Consider the following 24,403-nt stretch of genomic DNA (forward strand, 5'->3'; position numbering starts at 1 on the left):
CGTGGTCTTTTCTTAAAAATATTATGTTTAATGAATTGGTGGCAAAGAAAGTTTTTAAATAAAGGACCTAATTACTGAGCTGCTTTTTCAAACCCTGGAGGCCTCAAAGCATGAGGAGGGCAACACAGACTTCAAACACCCATGAGAGTTGACAGGGGTTGATGACTTGAAAGAGGTGACAGTACAATCCTCTCTGACATTAATCCTGGGCTAGGAGCAAGAGGCTTCTCCTGCTGTTCCTAGTGTCCTTACTTATATATTGCCACAGCAAAGGTGGCTGCAGTACAGGGAAATCAAATTCATCCATACCACCCCATGGCAGGCAATTAATGGGAAGGTGATCTCTGCCCCTTCCACTCCTACATGCAAGCATGAGAAGAAAAAAAAAAAAAGATGAAAGAACATGCCAGAGAACAAGGAGGACAATACCCATGTCCTCATGGCAGGCCACAGCCTCACCCTCCCCTTTCTCTTCACCATTTTAAATACTGGGAAAAGAGGGTTGTTTGGGCTTTTTTTAAAGGTATTACAATATAGATCCAAATTAAATGACAGCAGATGCAAACAAGTTTGGGAAAGGAGGTAATCCTGCATGCATTCAGGCCATACTCAGAACCCAGTAAACCCCATGTAGGTTTACTATCTCTATGGGGGCCAGGCATGCTCATCTTGTACCTCTGATCACTAAACCCACTCCCAGGAACAAAAGATGGCCCATCTCACAGACATTTTCACCTGATGAGCTCCACTGCAAGAGTGCTCATAGCTCCTCCGTGAGGATGGGCTTTCCCCTGGAGCAGAATAATGACAGTGTTTCTCACCCCTCATCCTCCAGTTACCTTGCACCAGCCTGCAAGCCTGGTGTTGCTTGCACTTGTGACTCTGAGCTCAGCTGTGAAAAGCCTCATGTTTACTGAGCCTGTTGGTCAGGGGAGATCAGAGTTCAAAGTCTTCCTATTCCCTGCAAAGTGCACACTGACCTGTTGTGCTGGTAACAAATCCACCTGCAGCAGGAGGAACAGGACGGGATAACATCTGAGATAATGCCAAGAGATACAGTGCAGCCAAAGGAAAGCTGATGCATACAGAGGAAGTTTGAGGCAAATAGGTTTTAATTAGAGCATCATTCAGCCCTTTGGATATTTGCTGAATACTAAGCCAGATTTAACAAGGCATTTCCGTGCCAACCATTGAATACATTAAAGATCTCACAGAATGAAGAAAGGCATCCTAAGGGAATCCTAAGGAGAAGAGATCTAAAAATCAGAGCTTAAAGGGTGAGCTGTACCTTTTACCCTGCTAACAGTGTCTACCAGACCAGCAAAAATTATTGCTCACTCATTCTGGCATCTGCTTATTTCTGCCAGCTAGGCTTTCTGTTCCCATTTTACTAGATGTCACTGCAAAACAGGGCACCTGAAGAGGTGCCACCTTCTGAGTTGGACAGAGCAAGCACAAAACAAGGACTAGAAAGGATAAGAAACTGAGAAAGGAGCTATTCCAATTCAACCTGTAGAGTGACAGTTCCTGCAAACATAAGACTGACACTGAAAAGTGAAACCTGCAGACTTCCTGACATTTTTAGAGAAAGATACTGCCTAGTCTTTTCTCCTGACACTGCTACTCTTTCTGCTTCTTCACACCTACAAAAATGGACCCCTGCTCTATGCCTTGTCTTTTTCTTTTGCAAGTACTGCAGTTACCAGCCAAACCACCATCTGGCCAAGAAAAGGAGACCAACTTTGTCCCTCTAAAAGGATGGTAAGGCACTGAAGGACTTTTACATTATAGGAGAGCTTGCCATGTAGAAGAACAAAGCAGAAGCCATACACCCAATACCAGGTTTGAGGGAACTTGACAAGCCCTCTCAGATAAAAAGAAATTTCACCTGAAGATGGATTTCCAGGTTGAATGTGTCATGTGGTGTATTTTGGGGCTAAAGAAGGGGCAGGAAGGAACAATAGGAAGGGACATGATCACACCTTATAACAGCTTTCTCAAACTGAAACTTTTCTGGTTTGTTCCTTTGCATTCTAAATGGCACTTTTACCCCATTAAAAATTAAGCTGGATTTTAGTATTAAAATAACTGTTAGATAATGTGAAAAGAGAACAGGTTCACCCATATTAAAAAATTATATATATACTTTTCTTCTCCTTTGCTCCATTTCTTTAAATTCTTCTAGGTCAACACAAACAAAATTCTTCCCCTGACTCTTCAGTCTGCCCATTACAAGACCACTGTTTATTCAGCCCTATGTTTATGCTTAAAAATGCAGCTGAACCTTCTTTCCAACTGTCAGTATTGCAATACAGTCTGAGACTGTACTGTGACTTTTCTATGATGGTGCACTCTGATCTTCATACTTTCAAACATCTCCTGCCTTAACCTTTCAAAGAATAAAGACATGTCTGGCTAGTTTACTGGGTCAAAATCAATGCATCTCAGGGCTGTCTGAAAGCTGACTGTATCCTTCTCCTGACTATTACTGTCCAACAGAGGCTACAAGGGTGATTAGGGGACTGAAACATCTGTCATACGAGGAAGAGCTGAGAGACCTGGAGCTGTTTAGTCTTGAGAAAAGAAGACTGAGAGGTGACCTTAGTAATGTCTATAAATATCTGAAGGGTGAATGTCAGGAATGGGCCAGTCTCTTTTCAGTGGTGCTCTGTGACAGGATGAGGAGAAACGGCACCAAAGTGCAACACAGGAACTTCCACCTCAACAAGAGGAAACATCTGGACACGTTCTTGTGAGATCTGCTCCTTCTGCAGCAGAGGGGTTGGACTCAAAGATCTTCAGAGGTCCCTTGCAATCAAATGATTATTTGATTCTATTATTAACTCCAGTTGAAAAATGTGGACTTTCTTTTAAAATGTGCGGGGGAGAGATTGACAAGTAAAAGAAAGGGGAGAGGAATGTAAACCTTAATATGCATACAAAAGTTCCAAGGAGTGAAAGAAGGAAAGATCCACACTCCGGCTGGCCTCTCCTCCTTTGCAGCCCAGGCTGAAACAGCCCCTGTGACTACTGTCCTTGGCGGCCGTTCAGTGGATTGCAGCTGAAGATGCTCATGTGAACCTGTGGGAATCAAACCTGCCAAGTTCCTCATGCCTCCACTTGGTACAGCCTCATCATTATTTAATGCTCTTTTTTCCCCTGCTGTGGCTTGGTGCAGCTCCTCTCTGTAACTGCCATTACAATGTGCAGGCAATAGGTATCATATATTTAGGAGACGAGCAAACTTCTCCCCCTCCCTGTCATCCTGGTCAGATGTGAGATTCAGACTGGAAAGAAGTCACAAGTAGATTATCAAATGTGGCCTGGGAGTCTGGCAAGAGAGGGACTGCAGCAGAGGAGGCAGTTGCCTCACTGACTCATTGCTAGTTCCTGCCCCAAGAGAAGGCACTATTTGGCTTTGGTGATGAGACACCAATGAGAACTGTTGAGTTTCCAAAGCCCAGTGAAATCCTGAGGTACAAGAAAAGCCTGTCTGCCAGGGATTTTTCCAGAACAAAGAGGCCCAAAGCCATGGTGTCTCCAGACTTCAGGCCCTTGTTTTTCCCTCTTCCACCCATCTCTGTTTGGAAAACTTGTGCAATCTCTCAGTGTCATACTAGCTTGCCATCCACAGAGCTGTTGAGGTAGAATCAATATTGCATCAAGTTCTCATTAACTTTGGGATGAAATGTGCATGCTCCTGGCTCCACTGAGAAAATGGCTGTTATTTCCCTGTTTTAGAGATGTCCCTATTTGTCACTCCATTTGCATGCATGACCCTGGAAGTCAGACTCCATTACAGAAACAATCACCAGTCCAGGGGGAAATTAACCAAAAAAAGGATTTCTTTCTTATTTTTTTTTTCAACAGCAAGCAAGCAAACAACAACAAAATGCATATTGGCAAGGTAATTGAAAGAAACTCATCACTTTTAATGAAAGTTAAAGTGATTGTATTCTAAGCAAGTTAATTATATCACTGTATTATTGCTGTCTGACAGATTAATGTCATTTATAGTCAGTGGGGATGTAACCTACACTAGAAGCCCATTGCAAAGCTTTTCATTGATATTTAATAGGCTTTGGGTTGGATCTTTGGCCAGTTTTGCCTTTATGCCTCTCTAGTGCTGAGCAATGAAAGAACTGAGAGTTTATTTCTACTTTTTGTACATTTTTTATTTTTTTTTCAGAAGGAAAATTATCAGCAGGGATGATATTAATACTGCAAAGTGAACTAGATCCCATTCTGACAAGTCCAAAATACTGTTTTAATAGCTTCAGGTGTAGTAATAGTCTGCTGAAATGCGGTTTCATAGAAAATTGGTGGGTTTTTTATTGCTCAAAACACTACTGTTTCAACACTCTCATTTTCAAAAGGCCATTTTTTCACTGTTTTTTCTCCCTGAAAATAATTGTAAAAGCTGAGAGTAGCATGTTCACGGCGAGGTGCTACTTTTCACTTTTCACACTCCATCCTTTAGTGTTACTTAAAACTTATGATATTACTTTCAAAAAGAAAGTATCTTCTCTATCACTTTATGACTATTTTTCAGCTATTTACCTGTTAGGGAATCTTTCGACAATTAAAGAAAGCAGGAAAGGTTTCACTTACTCTTTTTTGTTCCCTACGGAAAAAAAAACCACTACTTTCTACAGGAAAAGTTTGAATCGGGACCTTTTCTACTAAAATCTCTTCGGGGAATTTTTTTTCTTCTCTACTGGGTATCAAATGCAGTGTTTTTCTTCTTCTTCTTTATAAGCCATTGAAACAAACATCTCCCCAGTTGAGCAATGCACATGACATGCTTTGCTGGTTGTCATTCTTATGGTCCATGGTAGCCACAGTCTAGGGTGCAGCCTTGGGACAGCCAGCTCCATCTGCACCCTTCTGGCCAGATTTTTAGCTCTCCAGCTTCTCAGCAAGACTTGAGATGCTCTCAAATTAAATCAGAACTATTTAATCTACAGGGGTTTACACAGTATTTGCTTTGAGCCATAGTTGAGATCTGTACATCCAGAAACCATCTCCTATGAAAATATGTAAAGTAGGAATGAACACCAGAGAGAGAAATTATCCATGCACAGAGATGGGATTTGAAGAAGAGAGGTGCCCTGAAGTGTTCAAAACAGTAACAGTGCATTTTAAAGTTCTTTGTGGGTTTCTTCATACCCAGGCATGGGTACTCACTGACTTCTGACTCACTGACTCATAACTCTCACTTTCTTTTTATGGCAAGTGTAGAAAAGTAGAAGCTTTCTTGTTTATGTTTGTGTACTTGCTCAAAGTATAAAAAGTAAATTCTGCAGTCCCTGTAGCAGTAGGAAATGGCTCATAATGCTAAACATCTGGTCTAACCTCCCCCCATCCCCCAGATTTTAGGCTCCAGCCTCAAAAGTATCTGGCTGTTCCTTTACATGTTTACAGAAAGTCATGTCAAATATCACGCAGCTTAAATGTTCACTGACTGAAAGATACACAGGCTCAACAAGGTTTAAAGTTCTTTTCGTTGCTATAAAAAGCTGCGCAGCACCTCACAGTTCCCCATGACAGGGGTTTGTCTTATTGTTACTAACTTAACTTTCCGTCCCTCCTGTTCTGGTTGAGCAGGGCCCTGAGTGGGTCTCACTCCCTATCCCAGAAGTGGCTGCATTTCAGTGCCTTCTATTTAAGAGTAAAACACACAGCTACAAACTATAGCTTCTCATTAGAATTTCCCATACAGCATACTTTAGTTGTATATTTTTATTTTATACTGAAGAGAATCAGAGTTGAATCCATTAATCATTCCAAGGTGTTGCTTCAGAGACAGACGAGTATCTGCTTCCTCTGATGGATCTACTGTAATGGAGGTCTCACAAGAACAGGTACTTCAGGAGGTTAAGAAACTCAAAAGCAGATTATTCTGGAAAATGACAGCCAGGTATGGCAACAGTTGAGATCATAAAACTCAACAATCTTAGAAGTCTGTGAAGAGTCCCAGAGATTTCACTGAGTTTTGTATGCCCTCCAAATACCTCAACGTCTTTCTTTAGAAAATTTCAACTATAGCTTTTTCTTGGGTTTTCCATTTTGGTGAATATGAAACTGTGGTAGCACTCAAGCAAATAAGTAACATAGGGATCCTCATGTTTTACAGTTACTGTCATCTCATAATGGGTGAGGTCCAGCCTGGGAATGGGGTGCTCTGAGAAAGACATTATTTGAGTGCAGCTTGGGACTCAGCCACGAGAAGAACCAGGTGTCAATGGATCCTCAGCACCTGGCTGTGTGCCTGCTCCTACCCTGTGGCAGATCCCCCAGGAGTGTCCCCAGCTGAGCCTGCCGAAGAAGAGCAGCACTCACACACAGTAGCCCAGTTAGTTCAGACAGAGTATTCCCAGCTTGCCTGACACACACAAAACTGTCAAATGGCAACAGCTTGGTTCTCTGACCTCTCAGCTAAATCAATCACCATTATTATTAGCTGCATCACTGAAACTATAAGTCTGAAGGTTTTTTACTGTCTTTCTACGATTTTCATTTCTAGAGCTGACATTAAGCCCCCATCTTGCCTTCTAATTCATTATGATATTTCAGCCAAAGAGAAAAATCACCTTTGACCTGCAATTCAAATACAGATTCCAAGCCCATTCCTTTATCAGCTTCCTTCATCATAAGAGTCATCTCTGTATACCCCTGTAGAGGAAAAGATCTTTGCAATTTCTGCTTTCAGGACTAATGAAAAGCTATATAAAACAGTCCCAGTGCAGGAGAATACGATCGTAGATCCAGATTCACCAGGATTCTGGGAGGAATTGCCATATTATATGACCTAAAAGGAGCTTACTCTAATGATTAGAAACAAGCTTTATTGTCAAGAGGTTGCACAGAGTACCTGTAGAGATCATAAGAGCACTGTGCTGCACAAAAATTAATTATGAAGCCAAACCCCTAGTTATTTTCATGCAAATTGAAGACTGCTTGTTTAGTTCATGGGAAAGCTTCCAGCTAATATACTTTAAAATATGCCTCTGCAGATTTTCAGTGTGTATCTTTCCTATTTTGTCTGCAAAACTACCCAGGTGTGAAGCAGTTGATCAAGCTGAACTCTAAAGAATTATTTGAGTGTAGTAGCCTTGAAGGCTGTATAATGGCTCATAACAGAGCTTTGGCATTTCCCATGTGTGAAGGACTATACCATTAAGCAGCCTTGCAGCAGTTTTATTTGTCTGCACTTGCTAAAAGTGAGATGTCCTTTTTTTTCCCTTTGTGGCTGGTGAACACTGCTGATTTCCCAGAGTCTGTTCCCTGCCCAAGACCCTGCCCTACCTCAAAAGGATTTTATCTCTCTCCTGGGCTAGAAGTTATTGACTCCTCCTGTGCAACTGCTGCACCCACAATACAAGTCTGTAGTGACAGATCTGTGAAACTATCCAATTAAAAGAGCAGTTTCAGAATAACTGTAAAAAGGGAATTAAAGTGGGAAATAATTTAATGGCCTGCTGCCCAAGGATCCAAATGTGGAATTGGTGTCAGTACCAGATCTGTGCTCACCACAGCAGAGTTAACTAGATCCCATGGAAAGCTTCAGCCTTTCCTCTGTCTTCAGCAGCCTTCACAGCTTTTCTAGTACAGCAGCTGGAAAACTGGCTGACTGAGCTCAAGTTTTCTCTGTGACAGCTCAATCTTTCCAAGAATTTTTGGATTTCAAGGATTTTTCTTTCCATATAATTTATTTGAGCATTTTTTTCTTCCTATTTGTGAAGTGTGTAGGTACCAAGAAAAAATGAGCCAAGATTCCCTTGCAAGATACGAATTCAATCCAAGGCAAAAGAGAGCTGTGCTGGAAGTGTTCTGGCTTCAACAGAAAATCTGTGGTCTTTCTCATTCTTTCCAGTAACTGCTTGATTATGGACACATTGTCTTCTGTTCATTGGACCTCTTTGTAAATACTCTGGCCCTCTTATTTTAAAGTCTCCAGAAAGAAGATTTTAACCTGACTTTTGGTACATTACAGTCCTTTGCCATAGTGTTGAATCACACAAAACTAACCATTTTACCTGATGATGCAGAACTCAGAGAAATCAGATGGCTAAAAAAACACTGACCAAAACAGTGCACTGCCAAGTACTGCATCTACTGTGGCATTAAGAGCCTTCTGCAGTTGGAATGGGTCAGATGTTTCACTTAGACATCTAGAAGTTAGATGACTCTCTATTCCAGCTGCCTACAGGTTGGTTATCTACCCAAGCTTCATTCTTCACTACCTCTATTGTCTAGAGAAAGAGAAACTTCTGAAAGGTGGTGAATTGTATTCTGGAGGTTTTTACCCTTCCCTTTTGATTGTGACGTATACGTGTGGTATCTCTCCTACCTTTCGCCCAGGTTGCAGATAACGAACAAGAAGCAAGTGTCCAAAGAGGGTACATAGAAAGAAAGCACTCTACAAATAGGATAATCAGTTACAAATCAGTTTGCCTCTCAAGGACTTCACCTTTGTCTGCCACAATCACTTAGCACTTCGCCATGGTGGTGATAACAGCTAGTGCAGCAGCAGGATGGTCAGGAAGGGACTTCTATCCCTAGTAAATGTTAGCACAATCTCTGCTATAGGGAAATTCATAAGACTAGTGTGGCACACACACATAGCTCTGGTTCAATCCAGTGCAAAGAAGTGGCACATGCTGATATTAGCTGAGTCACTATATAGCATATTACCTAACGTAGTATGAGTGATGGGCAAATCAGCCTAACTCCATGATCCCTGAGAATATTTAATCCATATATTTACTGGGAAGGTTTAAACTCTAAGATTCAGACCTTTCTTATATTGTAAAAATTCTTCCTTTTTAGAGTGTAAAGTTACTGCTGCAGAAACTTGATTTATTGCCTGTTATCCATGAACCTAAAAATATTTAAGTGCCTGATGTCCAGCCCCATGAGGCTAAGCATGCATGTGGCCTACTTCTAAAAGTAATGTTATCAACAGATATATTTTTTTAGCCCTGTTTGTGCTCTCAAATCCTGACAGGGTGGCCTTAGCCAAAAGGAAAATGAACCGCTTTTTTCCAGCACACTTTTCCTTTTGCTGCATAGTCTTGGGAATTCTTATGTCACTGAAAATTATCAACCCCTGTGGACACGCTCTCCACAGGCCTTCACACCCACTGACCCTTCCCTGCACTTGGGAATGATTCCAGCCACACTTTATGAGCAGCAGTTCTTCATCCTTGATCTGAGCTGTCCAAGGGGATTTCTAATTTCATAATCTTCTTCCTGCTCTGTTTTTTGTGGTGAGAAGGAGAATCAACATGGGAACAACAACAGTAAAGTGAACAGAAGGTGGAGAGGTAGGTAAACCTCTGGGGTTTGTACCCAAAGGAGGAGACACCACTAGTCTATGTGCAGGAAAAGAAAATTAATTCAATTACATACTTCCAATAGTAGTGTTTGCATTTTGGGACAGATCTTTTCCTACTGCAGTACTTGATTATAAGGTTAACTTCAGCAACACAGGTAACTGTAGTACAAAAGCAGGGGGACATGCTTGTCTACTTAAGCACTTTCCTAAAGGCAAACTGTCCCCCTTTTCAACATCAAAACTTTAAAAACAGGCTGGGAAAATGAGCCTGGGATAGAAAACCAGACCATCAGGCTAGAAAGATGTAACACAGACAAATATGTCACAGGCTACTGAAGAAAGTAATTTCTAGTTAGGAAAAAGTGACTTGCAAGACTAATTTGAGGATGTATTTGTCCTGAACCAGATAAGATGAGACAACGTTTTTAAATCAGTCCATCCCCACTTCCTTTGGCTGCCAGCAAAGAAAAAGAAACTTTGTGCACAGCAGGAAGAATCTGATGTTGAGCTAATCGCATGTGCGTGCAGAGTGAGCAGCAGATGACAAGGACAGGTTGGCAGGATGTCACCAGATTGTTTGATTACTAATGGGATGGTTCAGAAGCTCCCTGTCCTACCAGGAGGGAGTTGGCACAGATGCTGGCACATGACTCAGTCCTCAAGTAGTGGTTCCCTGCCATACGGTGTGAGAAATGGTTCTGCTTCTCTGAAAACAGGAAGGGAATTAACAAAAACAAAAACAAGGATGAGAAAGGCAGGCTATGAGACTTTGTCTATAAATGTTGCATTCTGGCTCTTCTTTCTTCTAATATCATACAAACTTCAGCTTAAATGAGATATTTGAGATGGGATAAAAATCAGAGAGCCTGAAATTAAATCTGGCAAAGGTAATACAAGGGACCATTGATGAGTGGGTCTTTTCATTCCCCTACAGTCAATATCTATGTTATTGCTTTTCTCTGTGTGTCAGTTTAGACAAAACAGCCACATAAATGAAAAGTTGGTTGTTAGGGTTTTTTTATTGTGGGACAAACATGTTAAGAAAAGCAGTGGCACTATCTCCTGATGCACCAAAATTTCGTCTATGCTCTGGATTAGCTAAGAAATAGAGTTGATTTTAGTCATGTGTATGTAGGGGTGTGTAGAAAGTCCCAACATCAAACTTACCTACAGAACAAATATAGCAATTGCCTTTGATGACTAAGAGCAGGTTTTTTCTATCCTGAGACAAAATACATATGGATTAAGAGCGGATTAAGAGCAATTTTCTGAGCCATCCAAATCAGCATTTCCAGAAAGAATTGAGACTATTGATACTCTAGCATTGAAGCCACAATCCAAATTATTGATTGTCCAGAGACACAGGTAAATAATGTCCTTGCATTGAAGGCAGTTGAGAAAAACTAGAGCATCTAACCTTCTCTGAGATTTTAGACACTTTGAATTGCAGAATAACTACCTAAATACCTGAGGTAAGACACAAATTGGTGCTAATCTTATATATTTAGTAGAACAGGTAATCAAACACCTGGCATGAATTTGGATAGCTCTGTTGAAGTCAACAGAGCAGAACTAGTTACATCTTGTGACAGTTAATCCATGGTGTACGTGAGACTTGCATGTAACAATTGTGTAGGTATATGGAGAAATACTGCAACTTTGCCAACAGTCTTTTTAGTGGGATTTCATATGCCTATATAATTCTTTCCAAATTGCACATATAAGTACCATCTTGTCAGTTTTCCATGTTCCAGATGGATATGATGCTTCCCTCTAACACGCCAATTTTCTGACTAACTTCTCATAGCAATCTATGACACCATTCTCTGACAGCTTACCACTGCTTTACATAAAATGTGAGGGTTTTTCTGCAATCACAAGTTGGACTCATATTCCTAAATAAGAGTGTGGGGGAGGTGTGTGTAAGTATAGATATGTGTATGGATTTGTACATAGACAGACACATACACAAATCTAAAATATCTGCTTGTGAATCATTAGAATTACAATTAGGCAGAAAGAAGAAGTGCCAAGATTGATATTTCTCTTCAGCTGGGTATCCTTTGTTTTCTAGCTTCATGCAAGATTCCTTTGTATTCTTGTATTCTGTGACTGCATAATTCTGTGCACTATCAGTTGAAGAGAACCCCATCGTTGAGAAATTAACTCCTTGTTTGAACAGCCTGTATTTGATTTAGAAGAAAGCTGTCTCCTGTTTCAGTCAGATTCATTAATTAACTTTGTGATGTTCAGATTAATCATATTCCTTTTACTAAAGTAGGCCAAAGAACATAACCTCAAATGCCCAAGTAGGTATAGTTTCTTGCTGTGAATGCATCTGGAAAGCCTGGAAACAGAACTGTTCAAAAAGTTGTCTTCTCATAGAAATAAGGGTTTTTTGTTCTGCACCACACCCCCAGACCTATCAAGTGATTCCCGGACTTTCCTGATGATTGAACACATTTCCAGAGCTGAGAAGAGGTCTGAGAGCATACATTTGCATGGTTTAAATTCACAAGACCATGACCTCAGTATGAAGGTAGTTATTTCCACTAGAGGAGTGTGGCTTATTGGTCAAAATGGGAAAACTCATGGGGAAAAGAGGTAAATTAAAATCCAAAAGATAACTATAGAAGCTTTATCTGTGCTTCTTGCAATACACAGCTGTTAACTCCTCAACTCTTCATTTTTTGCTAAGGGCTGGCAAGAAATTTAGCAAAACCCAAACTACTCCCCCTGCGATTCAGCAACCTTCTGGTGCTAAGGAGAAGCCCAATGCTGCGGTGACTTAGCCTATTAAATTATTAATTAAACTCTCCAACTTGTCAATTAGCAGCTGAACAGTCAATCAACACTCTCTCAGCTGTAAACACAGCCAGAGCCATAGACAGGTTTGTTCCTTGTCCCTTTCCCTGTAACATGAGAAGTACCTTTGCTGTTTCCCTGCAACTCTCCTCAGACCCACAAGGTTCAATTTATACATGCTTCATAGTTCAAACACACTAAATGCTCCCCTGCTTACAGCAAATGTAAGACCTTCCGTTTGGAAGCTTGTGGATGTCAAATCAGTGTCTCCCTGCCTGCCGGAGAAACAAGCAGCACTGCCATTGTCCTAGGACCCTAGAAACAGCAGGGAAAATTTGGAGTGAGCTGAGAGAAAAGACCACATCCCACATACAGAGAAAAACAAACACTCCATCTTTCCCATGACCTTCTTTCTTTTCCCTTCTTCCCATTTCCAAATTAAAATAATCCCTGCTGGTCTGATCTGGGAGGGAATCTTTTCTGACAGGCAGCTTAACCTTAACTACTTGTAAGAGAAAGCAAACAGGTCCCTGTAAGGCTTTTCTGTACCACTGAGAACATCAGTGTTCCCTACTGCTCTCTTTCTATCTGAGCTAATCTTGGATATTTCAGAAGTAGATGAAGAAAAATAACCCAGAAATTTTGCTGTGTATAAGGAAGGTGTGAAACGTGTTTTTGTCCTTTACATTTATTTTAAGCTACCATGTCAAAATCTTTCCCTTGTTTCTGGGCGTTCCATTTGACCCTCGTAATCTCGCTGAATATCTCTTGGGCAACTTTACCCCCTGCCCTGATCCATTTCTAATAGTCAGTTGCTGGTTTTGTGGCTGTTTAATCGTTCATCACTGGGCAACCTGGAAAATGCCGCTGCTCTGTGGCTGTGGCCATTACTGATGATTAGTGCAGTCTGCCTGAAATGAAGAATGGGTCAATGTGAACTGGCTTAGATTCTGTCTTTTACGGACACATCCAATAAAGAAATCTCCTTCACATTGGGGCTGTCCAAAACCCATTGACATCAGCAGAGAGATCTGATGGCAGTGAGTTTTAAATCAGACTCTATAGCTGAGATGTCCAAAGCAGCCTGGGGGATTCAGACACATATCTTTCATTAAAGTGAGAGTGTATTAAAGCAAATGGAACATATGTGTCTGAATCCCCTAGACTGCTTTGAAAAACTAAGCTATTGTGCAAGCTGTACAGCTTTCCCTATAAAAATAGCTGCCAACTCTTGCTTTGATAAGAGTAATGGAACTGCATGAACATATCCACATAAAGGCCTGGACTCCTCATCCTTTAGGTAAACAGCGAGAAGCATGGCTGGAGTGCTTTGCTGTCATTGTTAAATCCTTCTCAGTTCAAAGTCACTTTGAAGAGCAGTTGGTTGGCTCTGGATCAGCAGGACCATCCTGACTGATGAGACTTCCAGCACTCCACAGATAAGGGCTTCCATTTCAACCACATGTCTCTGCACATTCGAAGCTCATTAGGGAGATGAAATAATCACAGTAGTTACACCAGGGGAAGGATGATGCAGAGCAAGGAACAGATATGCCCAAATACCATTCTTTTTCATTTGAGGCTCAGCAACAAGGAACTCTGTTTTTAGAATAGAATAAAGCTAAGACACAGGACTCCAGCCCAACTTCATTGAATTTACTATCCATGAGAAGAAGCTTCAAAATACACTTTAGTAGCAGTTATCCCAACCTGAAATCTTAAAGACATTTGAAATCAACATTTATGTTTTCCAAATGAGGGTGCTAATCTAAATTGCTAATCCCACAGGGGGTTTTATGACTTTCAATACCCAAGGTGGCTCTTCTCTCATTTGATCTTAGCCACCAAGGAAGTGCATGTCCAGTCAGGTTAGCTGACTAAGGCAAAGAGTGTAAGGGAGGTGTTGGAGGGAAAATATTAATCATATGCTCACATGAGCTTACAGAATAATCTCCCACCAGAGGTGCCACATTGGAGGGAGAGGAAACGACTACCTTGGAGACATCCAAGTCTGAGATGGTCGAAGTTGGCTGGGACAAATTGCCTTTTAATGTCATAATACCTGAAGGCATCTGGCCAGGACCAAAATACTCAAGAGGAAGCTGAACAGACAGTAAGAGGCACAGGGAGCAAAATGCTGCTGCCTCTGCCTGAATAGGTGCCCATACATGGGGTCAGGCAAGCTGGCAACATGTCTGCAGTGTGCCTTCATGGACATTAAGGAATACCTGGCATGTGCTTCCCCAGCTGATTAGGTTGAGCCCTCTGGAAGCAGCTGCCAAGGAGAGCATCACCATCAGCCTGACAGCATCTCTCAGTATGGCTCCCAGTGCGCACTTGGCCTCCCATCTGGTCTTGCTGAGGACACAGTTTTGTACAGGTCAGCCTCACAGAAAATTGCCTCCATTTTCTGAGAGGTGGTGAGAAAACCCTACAGCCCATGATGACAGCCTGCTTATTAGTCATCCAGCCTCTCTTAATTGCATTGTTATTTTGTGGCAGGCATGGACAAGGCAAAATCATTAACTGAAGTATCTTCATTTTAGCACTCCACTGCCTTCACACTCGATTTAGAAGGAAGTGGGTGAAGAGAACATTGAGTTGCACACTTCCCATGTGGCTCAGGTCATCATGCCACTTCCACATCCTGGTTGTGTGGATGCTTACAGTTTTTTCCTTTTATTTCTTGCATTTTCAGGGTTCTGAAAATAGGTGAAGTTCTGTTACAATGCCAAAGAGTAATTGCATTTTAGGTGCCTTTCCATGGTGACAGAGACAGACACCTCAGATACAAATGTCAGAAAGTCTGAGGTGGTCAGCTCAGTGTTTCCAGCTGTGACCTGTCTCCTGTAAACACAATAAAAAACTCACTACAAGACTCAGACTGGACAAAGGTTAAGCTGAGTCCAGGGATCTGCCCCTGGTTGATATTTTTACTGCAGGAAAAATTGACTGAAAGGGGAAAAGGTTGTAAAGGAAAATTCAATAAGGCTGATGCCTGGATTACTTTTCTCAGCTGAGATGTTACAACCTGTGCAAGACAATCTCTGCAACAGGTAATTGAGCCTTTGAAAAGCAGCTGTTAATCACACTTAAGATAACAACCTCAATGAGTCATCTGTCAGGGAAAGTGATAGATTCAGCTTCTACTCTTTATTTACCCAAAGAAAACTCTGCTGAGAAGCAAGTAGGATACTCACACCTCTCCCTAGACAGAAAGTTTGTGATAACAGGTGATTTGAATAGACAGAAGATTCATTTTCATGGAAGGTGAACTATTCAGATTTCTTTTTACTTTTATCACACAGCCAAACAGTTTAATTCACAAGGAATGTAGATAAACTTCTGACAAATGTTGATTAAACCTTTTCTTTGTTGTTTGGTTTGGTTTTTTCCAATTTCTTTTTCTTTCTCTCTTTAATACATCTTGTTTGGGTTGAGACTATGTTCATAAAGGCAATTCATGTAGGAGCCACAGAGAAAACAGATGCTGCAAACTTTGAACAGAAGTGCAGAAAAGCAATGTAAAAGAGAGTTCAGAAATCAAAATTGCCACTTTTTTTTCTGAGGAGCTTAAAGGATAGAGGTAGCTCATATGGGAGGAATAAGGTGTTTTCCTCTGTTTATGGCAGAACTAAGCCAGAGTACTGCACACAGCCACAACGGTATTCCCATTAAATCTTTGGCAACAAAATGCTTCAGGATGATACCTAAACACTCACATGAAGCACTACAAAAAGCTACCCAAAATGAGACCTGTTTGCCCAGTGCCTATAATGGCACAACTGTCAGAACTGCACCAGATTTTCTCCATTCGAATCTGGAGACAGGGAGGCAAAGAGGAGCGAATGAGTCTGAAATGAATCATCACCCACCAGGGCTTTGGAGGCTTCATCTCGTGCAGAAGGAGGCAGTAACCCCTACTCAGCAGCCACCAGAGGAGGTGGGAGTGGCAGGAAGGAGGGGAATTTGCCCCATGAGTAAAGCAACTGTGATTATAATGTAGCTTGTATGGTGCTTATATATAAGGACCAATACATAATTCTTTAAGATACCAGTAATAACTGACTCTGCAGTAGAAATAGGAGAGTAGGGACACTGTAAATGGCTCATGTGAGGTCCCATGTGGGAAAGCAAGCAGTTTCATTTCCTCACCTTAAAAGAAGATAGAGTTAAATGGTAGCAGATGTAGGAATCACATTGGGAAAAGCTACAGCAGCTCTGCTTATTTAGACTGGCAGAATAATATGCTGCTAAACTGGAGAAAATTTTCAGAAACCAGCAGAAGAATAAAAATGGGAAGAGTTTTGGCCCCTATAATCTGCCCAATAAAGTGAAGATAGGTGTTTATTATTCAGTGTACTGTTTCCTTCCTTTGATTTGACAAGCAGCACTAAGATACTCTAAAGAGGTCCATTAAATAAAAAAAAAAAAAACAAAAAACACCACAAACAATGCCCACATCTTTCCTTTTTTTGCACCAAGCTCAAGCTTGGGCCTTTCTCTTTCACATACAAGACTAGAAACAGAATATTTTGAAAACTTAGCTTCAGTGTCTGTTTTGAAGCACCCAGTGAGATGCAGAACCCTACACAGCTTATTTGGATCTGTTCAGTGGTTTCAGCTATCACCTAGTTCCTGTATGTCCTTCTTCATGCCCTCAAAGCTTATGCAATGCCCCACAAATATACAACATACCTATGCTTCTGCTTGCATTTAAAATTATCCCACTGCTATGTCACCTGGAAAGCTCAAATAAAACTGCATCTCTTCCTTTCCCTACCCAACAGAATCACAGCTGCAGAGACTCTCAGTGATGGAGAAAAACAAGCCAGCCCTCTCACGTCACCAGGCCACTGTGCATCGTTACCATGCATCATCGAGTGGCAATGTCACCCCCACACATGAAATAATAATGGCCTAACAGATGTGAGAATCATTGTATTTTTGTCTAGTGTTGTTGGAAGACAAACTAACATCCCAGAGAAGCAGATTTGTAGATAAATAGTTCTGGCAAAATTTCTCCAGATAACTTGGTTTAGACCGAAAAGGATTGTATGTTTTTTTGGCTTTTTGTTGTTGTTGTTCTTTAATGTGTTTGTTTTTGTGAGTTTTTGTGGCAACATTTCTGATTTCTATTTCAACTACCATTAATTAATCTCTGCAGGGCTCATAAGTTCTTCTAAACACAGCACAGATTTCTCATTACACTCTTCCCCTATTATGGAAGAAGAGTGCTTTTACCTCTTCCAGACAGTCCCTCTGCTTTGCTGTTATGTCAGCTTTGTTCCATACAACTTTCTTTAGCTAAAAGAAAAAAAAAAATCCCCTTGTCTTTTGCACTTACAAGGACTGGTTCACAGTCAGTAGCAAATCCACGTCTGCCAGGACACAATGGACAGACTCTGCCACTAGCTATGACTAATAACAGGAGACATTCACTGTTAGTAAAAGGCTGTGTTTTATTCAGTGTCCCCTATAAACACTTTAAGACTGCTCTGGTAAAGCCCTGGTAACTTCTAATTAGGGAAGTAAGCCTCATAAAAATTGTTCTTCATAGCAACAGAGATTTTTATTTCTTAAAATATTGACATTTTGGGATGACATTTGTCTTTACAGGAGGTTTTGGCCATTGGAAGATGGGTTTTAATCATGAAACATGATGTATTTCAAGTTACCATGTGGCTCACAGTGACTGAGACAATTCAGTCCAGGGTCAGCTCCAGAGCTGTGCCTTGGACCTGTTGTGTGATCCCAAGAAAATCAGTTAATGTCCCTGTGCTTCATTTTTTCCCCTACAGGGGAAACCATATTCAAGCAGTAACACTTGCTCAAGGAATTTGCTGTCTAGTATTAAGAATATAAGAAAAATGCATTTTAAGACATGCATGAGAATCTATATTTACTGATGTTATTATCCAAAGCTTTTTGCTACATTCCTTGATAGTCATTATTTTGGTAGTTGTTGTTACCATAGTGACAAGAAGTGAGTTGTAACCCTCAAGTGAGCTAGTAGAAACACCAAAACTAACAGTCTTCTGCATTAACACAGACAAATTCACACTGTCTCAGCCACAACTCAGAATTCCTCTGAGTGAAACCAGTGTGTGCTGGTGGTGATTCGTGCACCATCTCTGAAGCAATAGCCCAGCCCAGCAGCTCTCAGGTAACCCAGGTATGTGATTGCAGTCAGCACCACACTGACACAGCTGCTGCTCCTCGCTCCCAAGCAACCCTTACATTCCTAGCACTCCCTGCCATGGTCTTTCAACTGAGGTGGGAAACATCAGCCTTTGGTTGTAGTCTGCCTGAAAAAGAGCTAAAAAATTAGCATCTGAGTTAACAGCTGGAAGGAAATCAGCCCATGAGTACAGCTGACATGACCTGTCACTCCTTTGCCTTTCCTGACAGGCAAAAACACAGATATTAACTTCTGTAGAATAATGTTTATCCTTGTGGCATGGTTAGCTGGTCCCAGTGATAGGTGGGGAAAAGGTCATAAACAGGAGTACAGAAGCAGTAAAGTTAGGGTCTTGGCCAGTGGTGGGTGCTCCTAGTATAAGGTTTTGCTAAGCATCTCAAACCGCTTGAAAAAACTGAAATGCAGTAATGGTGCTTCCTGAAAAAAAAAATTCCAGGGGATTCCCTAGGAGTTTAGCAAAGTTTCCTTTGGAATAAAAACAAGGTAGGTCACCATTTTATGTCCCATAAAATAGTATCCCTAATAAATCCATGGCAAATTTAATTTTGTCTTCATCTTATGGAGATAAATACCAGCATCTGTCAAGAACTTCAAAGGGACTTACAGGCACTCTGTGCTCTAGAAACCAGCCAGTGTGGCCATTTCGAGTTTCTTGATGCCAGAAGAGAAATAAGTCAGATAAGCCTTCCTGAGACCTATTCTCACTTCTAATAAACAGGTATTTCTTCAGAAACTCTGGTGGTCAATGAAGCTTCTTTGCAATATCTCAGACAAGGATGAATTTTTTTTTAGACAGTTTTGCCAAAGCATCAAATCTGTCATTGTGTACACACATACATGTGCTTCTGTAAATATATATGTATAAAAACATATGTGGATATGTACATCCATGTAAAAACACACAGAGAAAGACAGGAAAAGATATTATAACAAATTTGCAATTTTGTAATCTGCTTTTCTGGCTTAAGTAAATTTTATCAAGTTAGTTAAACATAAAGAACACTACTTTTTAACAGAGATTTGTTTTCAATGTTAATGCAATTACTCCTTTTCTTCTCTTCTATGCAAAGTCTTTAGCACTATTGAAAAAAGAAGATTAAACCACAAAAATCAGACCCAGCTGCCTAATCTAACCCACTATAGAAGATGTGTGTGGATCCCTTTGACAGAGGAGAGGAAAAGAGAACTCTCCAATAAGAAGGCAGTATCTAGACGGAGAGTCAGCCTCTGCTGACTCATTTCCCAGGTCCTCCCCTTTTGGGTTATTATCAGAGATGCTGTTTATAGATTAATGGCAATTCTCCATCCTTCAGCACAGATCATCAGCTATGTAGTTTCCCATTCAGGAACCCTGCCTGTTTCTCAGCTTGGCAGTCTGGACTTGAGATAGCATTGCTCCATCTTGGAACTTCTTTTTAAATGTCATCAGATTAACTGATGTGATGGAGTCTGGAGAGAGTGGGCTCATGTTCTCTCTCAGCCATCAATTTACGCTTTCTGTGATTCATTTTAACCCGCTTCTCACAATGGATTTGAGAATCATTTTGGAGTCAGGACCCATGGTTGCATGGTCCTTTTGGCTACCTCTTCACCAATAGATGGTAAAAAATTCAACCTCCAAGTTCTTAGGGAACTCATGAATTACCTCTTGTGAGCAGTGTCATTTGGAAAATATTGCATTAACAGAGAATGAAGCTCAGCTCATACACAGCTTAGGTTTCCATATCTGTTCCAGAGGCAACAGCAACATCCAACGTCTACTTCTGAAAGAGCAATTTATTTCACTAATTACCTGTTTCCATGGGTCTATACTACATCTTAGCTTTTAAAAACAATATTTAATAGATGTAGAGTCATTCTAGTAATCTTATTATGGAAATTATGGTATTGTCTTTCTTGGGATTAAAACCACAGAAAAACAAACAAATAAAACCCATACAGTTTGATTCTTAAGCTATAGACAATTATCTAATTTTTAATTACAATAGCAGTCATCTATACCTGTATCTAAAACTCTTATTACTAGACACATTCTCCTAGTGGAGACAATTGCCTGCAGGCTGAAATTCACAGCTAAGCTCCAACTACGTTATTTTTGGTCAGATTTTCAAAAGTCTCTGATCTTCACTGAGCAGGCAGTGCAGGGACCTCTTTGGAAAATTTTGCTACTAACATTTCCTTCCCTAAAGGAGGATTAATGTGGAGTTTTGTAAGAACCTTCTAACAATGCTTCCTTAAAAAGCATTTGCAAACAATAATGGGAAATACATTAAACTTGCAGCCAAAGAGCTTCACTGAAGATAAGAGAATGTTGACAGATGCAGAAGGAAAATGAGGGAGGACACCTGTGAATCTTTACAGCTGAATCTGATAAAAGAACAGCTGATTTTTATACAGGGTAATGAGTGTAGCAGAGAGGAAGGTGAGTATAAGAGTATAGTGGGAGCTATATTTTCTTTTTTTGTCTTTTCCCAGTGATTTAGATAGAATAATTTCTGAAATAACAATATTTGCCTTTGAGAAAGCACATTTCTTCCTGTGTGGAGCCATTCTCTTCCTGGGAGTAAGAAGCTCAAGGGCAGGAAAAGCAAGGAGCTTCCAAAGGCAGGAGTGATATGACTGATACTGTCTCTGGATTTGTCACTGGTATTCAAAAGCAGAAGTAAGTCTGGACTCCTGACAAAGGTAATGTTTCTCAAGGCTAACTTCTGGCTATTTTATTTTTAATTAGGAGATAAATGAAACAAGATTCTTCCTTGCATGTAAAAGAGGTAGCTGGCACATGCTTTGGTTTGAATCTTCATTGGTAACTCTGTGCTTTTCCTCTCTCGATGCTTCTGCCTGCCTTTGGCAAGAAAGTTCAAAGGAGTTTTCAGATGCCACTGAAGTAGCTACAAATCCCCCTGGTTCCCTCAGCTCCAAATCTCATGATTGCAGCTGCATCTGAGGTGATCAGTGTCCATATTGTAAAACTGTGTAAGTTAAGTGTAAGGAAGCAGTATGTTATGCTCCCACATCCAGGCACCTTTCGGATAACACAGCTTAAGTCCTGCTTTGATTTAGTTCCCTCAGACTGTCTGTCACAGAGAGGCACTGACCACTGCCCAAGCACACAAGGTTACACCAGACATTCAGATCTTGAGCTGGTTAGAGATGTCGGGGCATCTGCTGTGTCATCTGCCATCATAAGTTCTGTAGCAGCCATCTGATCTCTGTTGTGATAAATGTGATTTATGTGTCTGTGATTCCCATTGTGTCACTCTGATGTGAGTGGCAGCAGGTTACAGGGGAATTTGCTACTACTGTGGCTTTAAAAAAAGCAGGGAACCCCCTAAACCTTAGGAAAATCATGAGAGCAGAGAGGCAGGACCTGACTGCTCACAGGTCATTTCATGCCTGTGCAGGACAGGACAAAGGCTGTACCAGGCTGGACTTACACTTACAGTGTCACAGAACTACCCTCACAAGAGTGACACTGTGGGATTACTTTTAATGGGTTAGCAGATGCTATGTTTGTGTCTGTTGCCACACAAGTCCTATGGACTTGTGTATTGAGGCATTAGCTGGTGCAGCAGTAGAAAAGGGTAATAAATATCAATGTCTCAGTAGTCAAATTCAGGAACTGCCTTATGCAACTGTTATTAAATATATGGGATATCCTTTGGATGCTCATGGGAAATGGTATATGAGCAATTATGACTTGGTAACAGAATTGGGACTCTAAATTCCAACAGGAAGAGCTTGCGCATCATCTATCAAATCCATCACATTTTACGTCAGTACATCCACACTGATTTTACATCAGTATATATTGTTCACGTCTTTGTGGCACAGGTGTGGATTGGTAAAATTATAATGAGTTGTTATATATGATTGTGACTAGTAATAAATCAATGTGGGTGGGAAAAGGTAGGGACAGTATGCGACTCATAATGATTATCATGACGCATGACCTGTCGATACCACATGCGGGTTGTGACTAATTAGGTGGATGAGTATCTTTTGTAACTTAGAAAGGAACATATACAATTGTATATGTTTGATAAGTATCCTGATTCATGCTGGCCTTTTATAATAATCTCTGATAACAACCATGTGTAGAAATTCATGAAATGCCAGCATATTATCCAGTGTTTTAATGAGAAGTGAAATAGGACAAAGGAAAAATCTGTGTGGTTATAGAGCAGTAGCAGGCACTGGGGTCCCTGACAGGTAAAGTGAAGTCCTGTACATGGAATCAACTTGTCTCCAGGCTTGTGTGCAAGCAACATATCACAAGGCACACAAGATGAATTTATTGTAAAGATAAAGGGTTTGATTTATTTCTTGTGGCTTTTGGAGGACATAGCATAAACAGGACAGTGGTTAGTTTATTTAAGTGGTTGCATGTGTATAATTTAATAGGGTACAGTTGAGAGCAGTTTGTTCTTGGAGCTAGCACTCAATCTCTGTAACATGCTGAGGAACGTCTGGGAGAAAATTTAAGGCTACTGAAAACTTAACATGTTTGGATGGAGACTGTTTTCTACAAGATCCTCCAAGTAATACTGAGATTTCTCTTCCTGCACCCTGCTCAGCTGGCACAAAAAAGCTAAAACTTATAGGGTGTTATCTAGGTGCTGCTGTTATTGTGCATTGCTAAGGAAAGCTGTAGGCCACATCTAACTCTTTGACTGGTGGCTCCAAAAGTCATTTAATTTATTTGTATTTAAACTTCTGACAGCAGGGAAAGCATTATTTTGTTGTATCTAGATCATCTGTCCCTGTTCTTATGTCCTCAGTATGACTGACAAAGAGCACTGCTAGCTTTATCATATCTTCTGTTCTTTAGAGAGAGAAATCCAGCTGCTAAACCAACGTCCTGGATTTATAATTTAATCTCTTTGTGTTTATTTCACCCGTTTCTCCTGAAGTTGTCTCTCATGCTGCAGCAGATAAAACTAGTGTTGCTCATGAGGTTCCCATCCTTGCTCAGCTGAGTCAGGGTAGCAACCAATCCCCTGAGAAGCCAGCCCTGAAACTTCTGCAGTTCACACCCTACCAGAACAGGGCAAATGTTTCCCCTCAATTTATTTTTGTCTCTTTCCCTTGTATAAATTTCTACAAAACTTTCATGTTCGTCCTTGTCTGCTGTGGTTGGCATGGGTAGCGTGTTGTCAGGTTCCCAGTGTTTGAAGATTTTAGCTAATGGTTTTCAAGGTTGAATGCCTAAGGCTCAGTTCTTGAATTCAGCAGAGGCAAGTAAATAATTAAATTGCCTGAGGTTTTCTTGCCATTTTTCATTGTTCTCCCAAAAGGAGGTGAGAAAATAAGACCTCTCCAAATGCAACAGACTTACCAAAGTCTTTGACTTCTTCAGCATCCTTTTATATCCTAGGGAGATATCATGTATGTAAACATATGTGTCACAGCCTCCAGGGTGCTCTATCCAACCTTTCAATAGCTATGTTTAGATAAAAACACCCTAGGAACATGGTCTTCTAAGTGATGAAAGAGCACTCTCAGAATCAGCTGCAATCAGTAGGAGCTGCAGGTTGTGCAGTACATGTGAGGACCCAGGCTGCTTTAATATATTGGAGTGGTATGGATCCCTAATCTTAGTTTAGAGTCATTAAAAAAAAAAAAAAATACAGCCTCTGGGCATGTTGAGCTACTTGTATGAATGAAATTGTTCTTAAATTCATGGATCCCTTGTCCCTCTGATCTTCTGTGACACTGGGAGATGGATGTGGAAGATGGCATTTGCTTGCATCTAGCTAGGATGCTTGTCATCAGGTCTAAAGATAAACTGTGAACCTTGAGTAGTTCATTAGTTCTGAGTCCTGAAAGCTGAAGCAGGAAACAGAACAGGACATTAAACTGTTCATGGGGATAAAAGAGAAGTTGTAGAGTTGGGCATAGTGACAGATCATGAAAGAAATGCAGATGAGACATTATGTTTGAAAACAGTTTATCTGACAAAGCAAAGGACCTCTTGCCAGGCTAGTGAGGAAACATCCAAGGTAATAAAGTAGGACTGTGAAAGTATGAACATGCTATGGAAAGTCTGTTCATTG

The sequence above is a fragment of the Apus apus genome, chromosome 4 (genome assembly GCF_020740795.1).
Source record: "Apus apus isolate bApuApu2 chromosome 4, bApuApu2.pri.cur, whole genome shotgun sequence".
Taxonomy (NCBI): Eukaryota; Metazoa; Chordata; class Aves; order Apodiformes; family Apodidae; genus Apus; species Apus apus.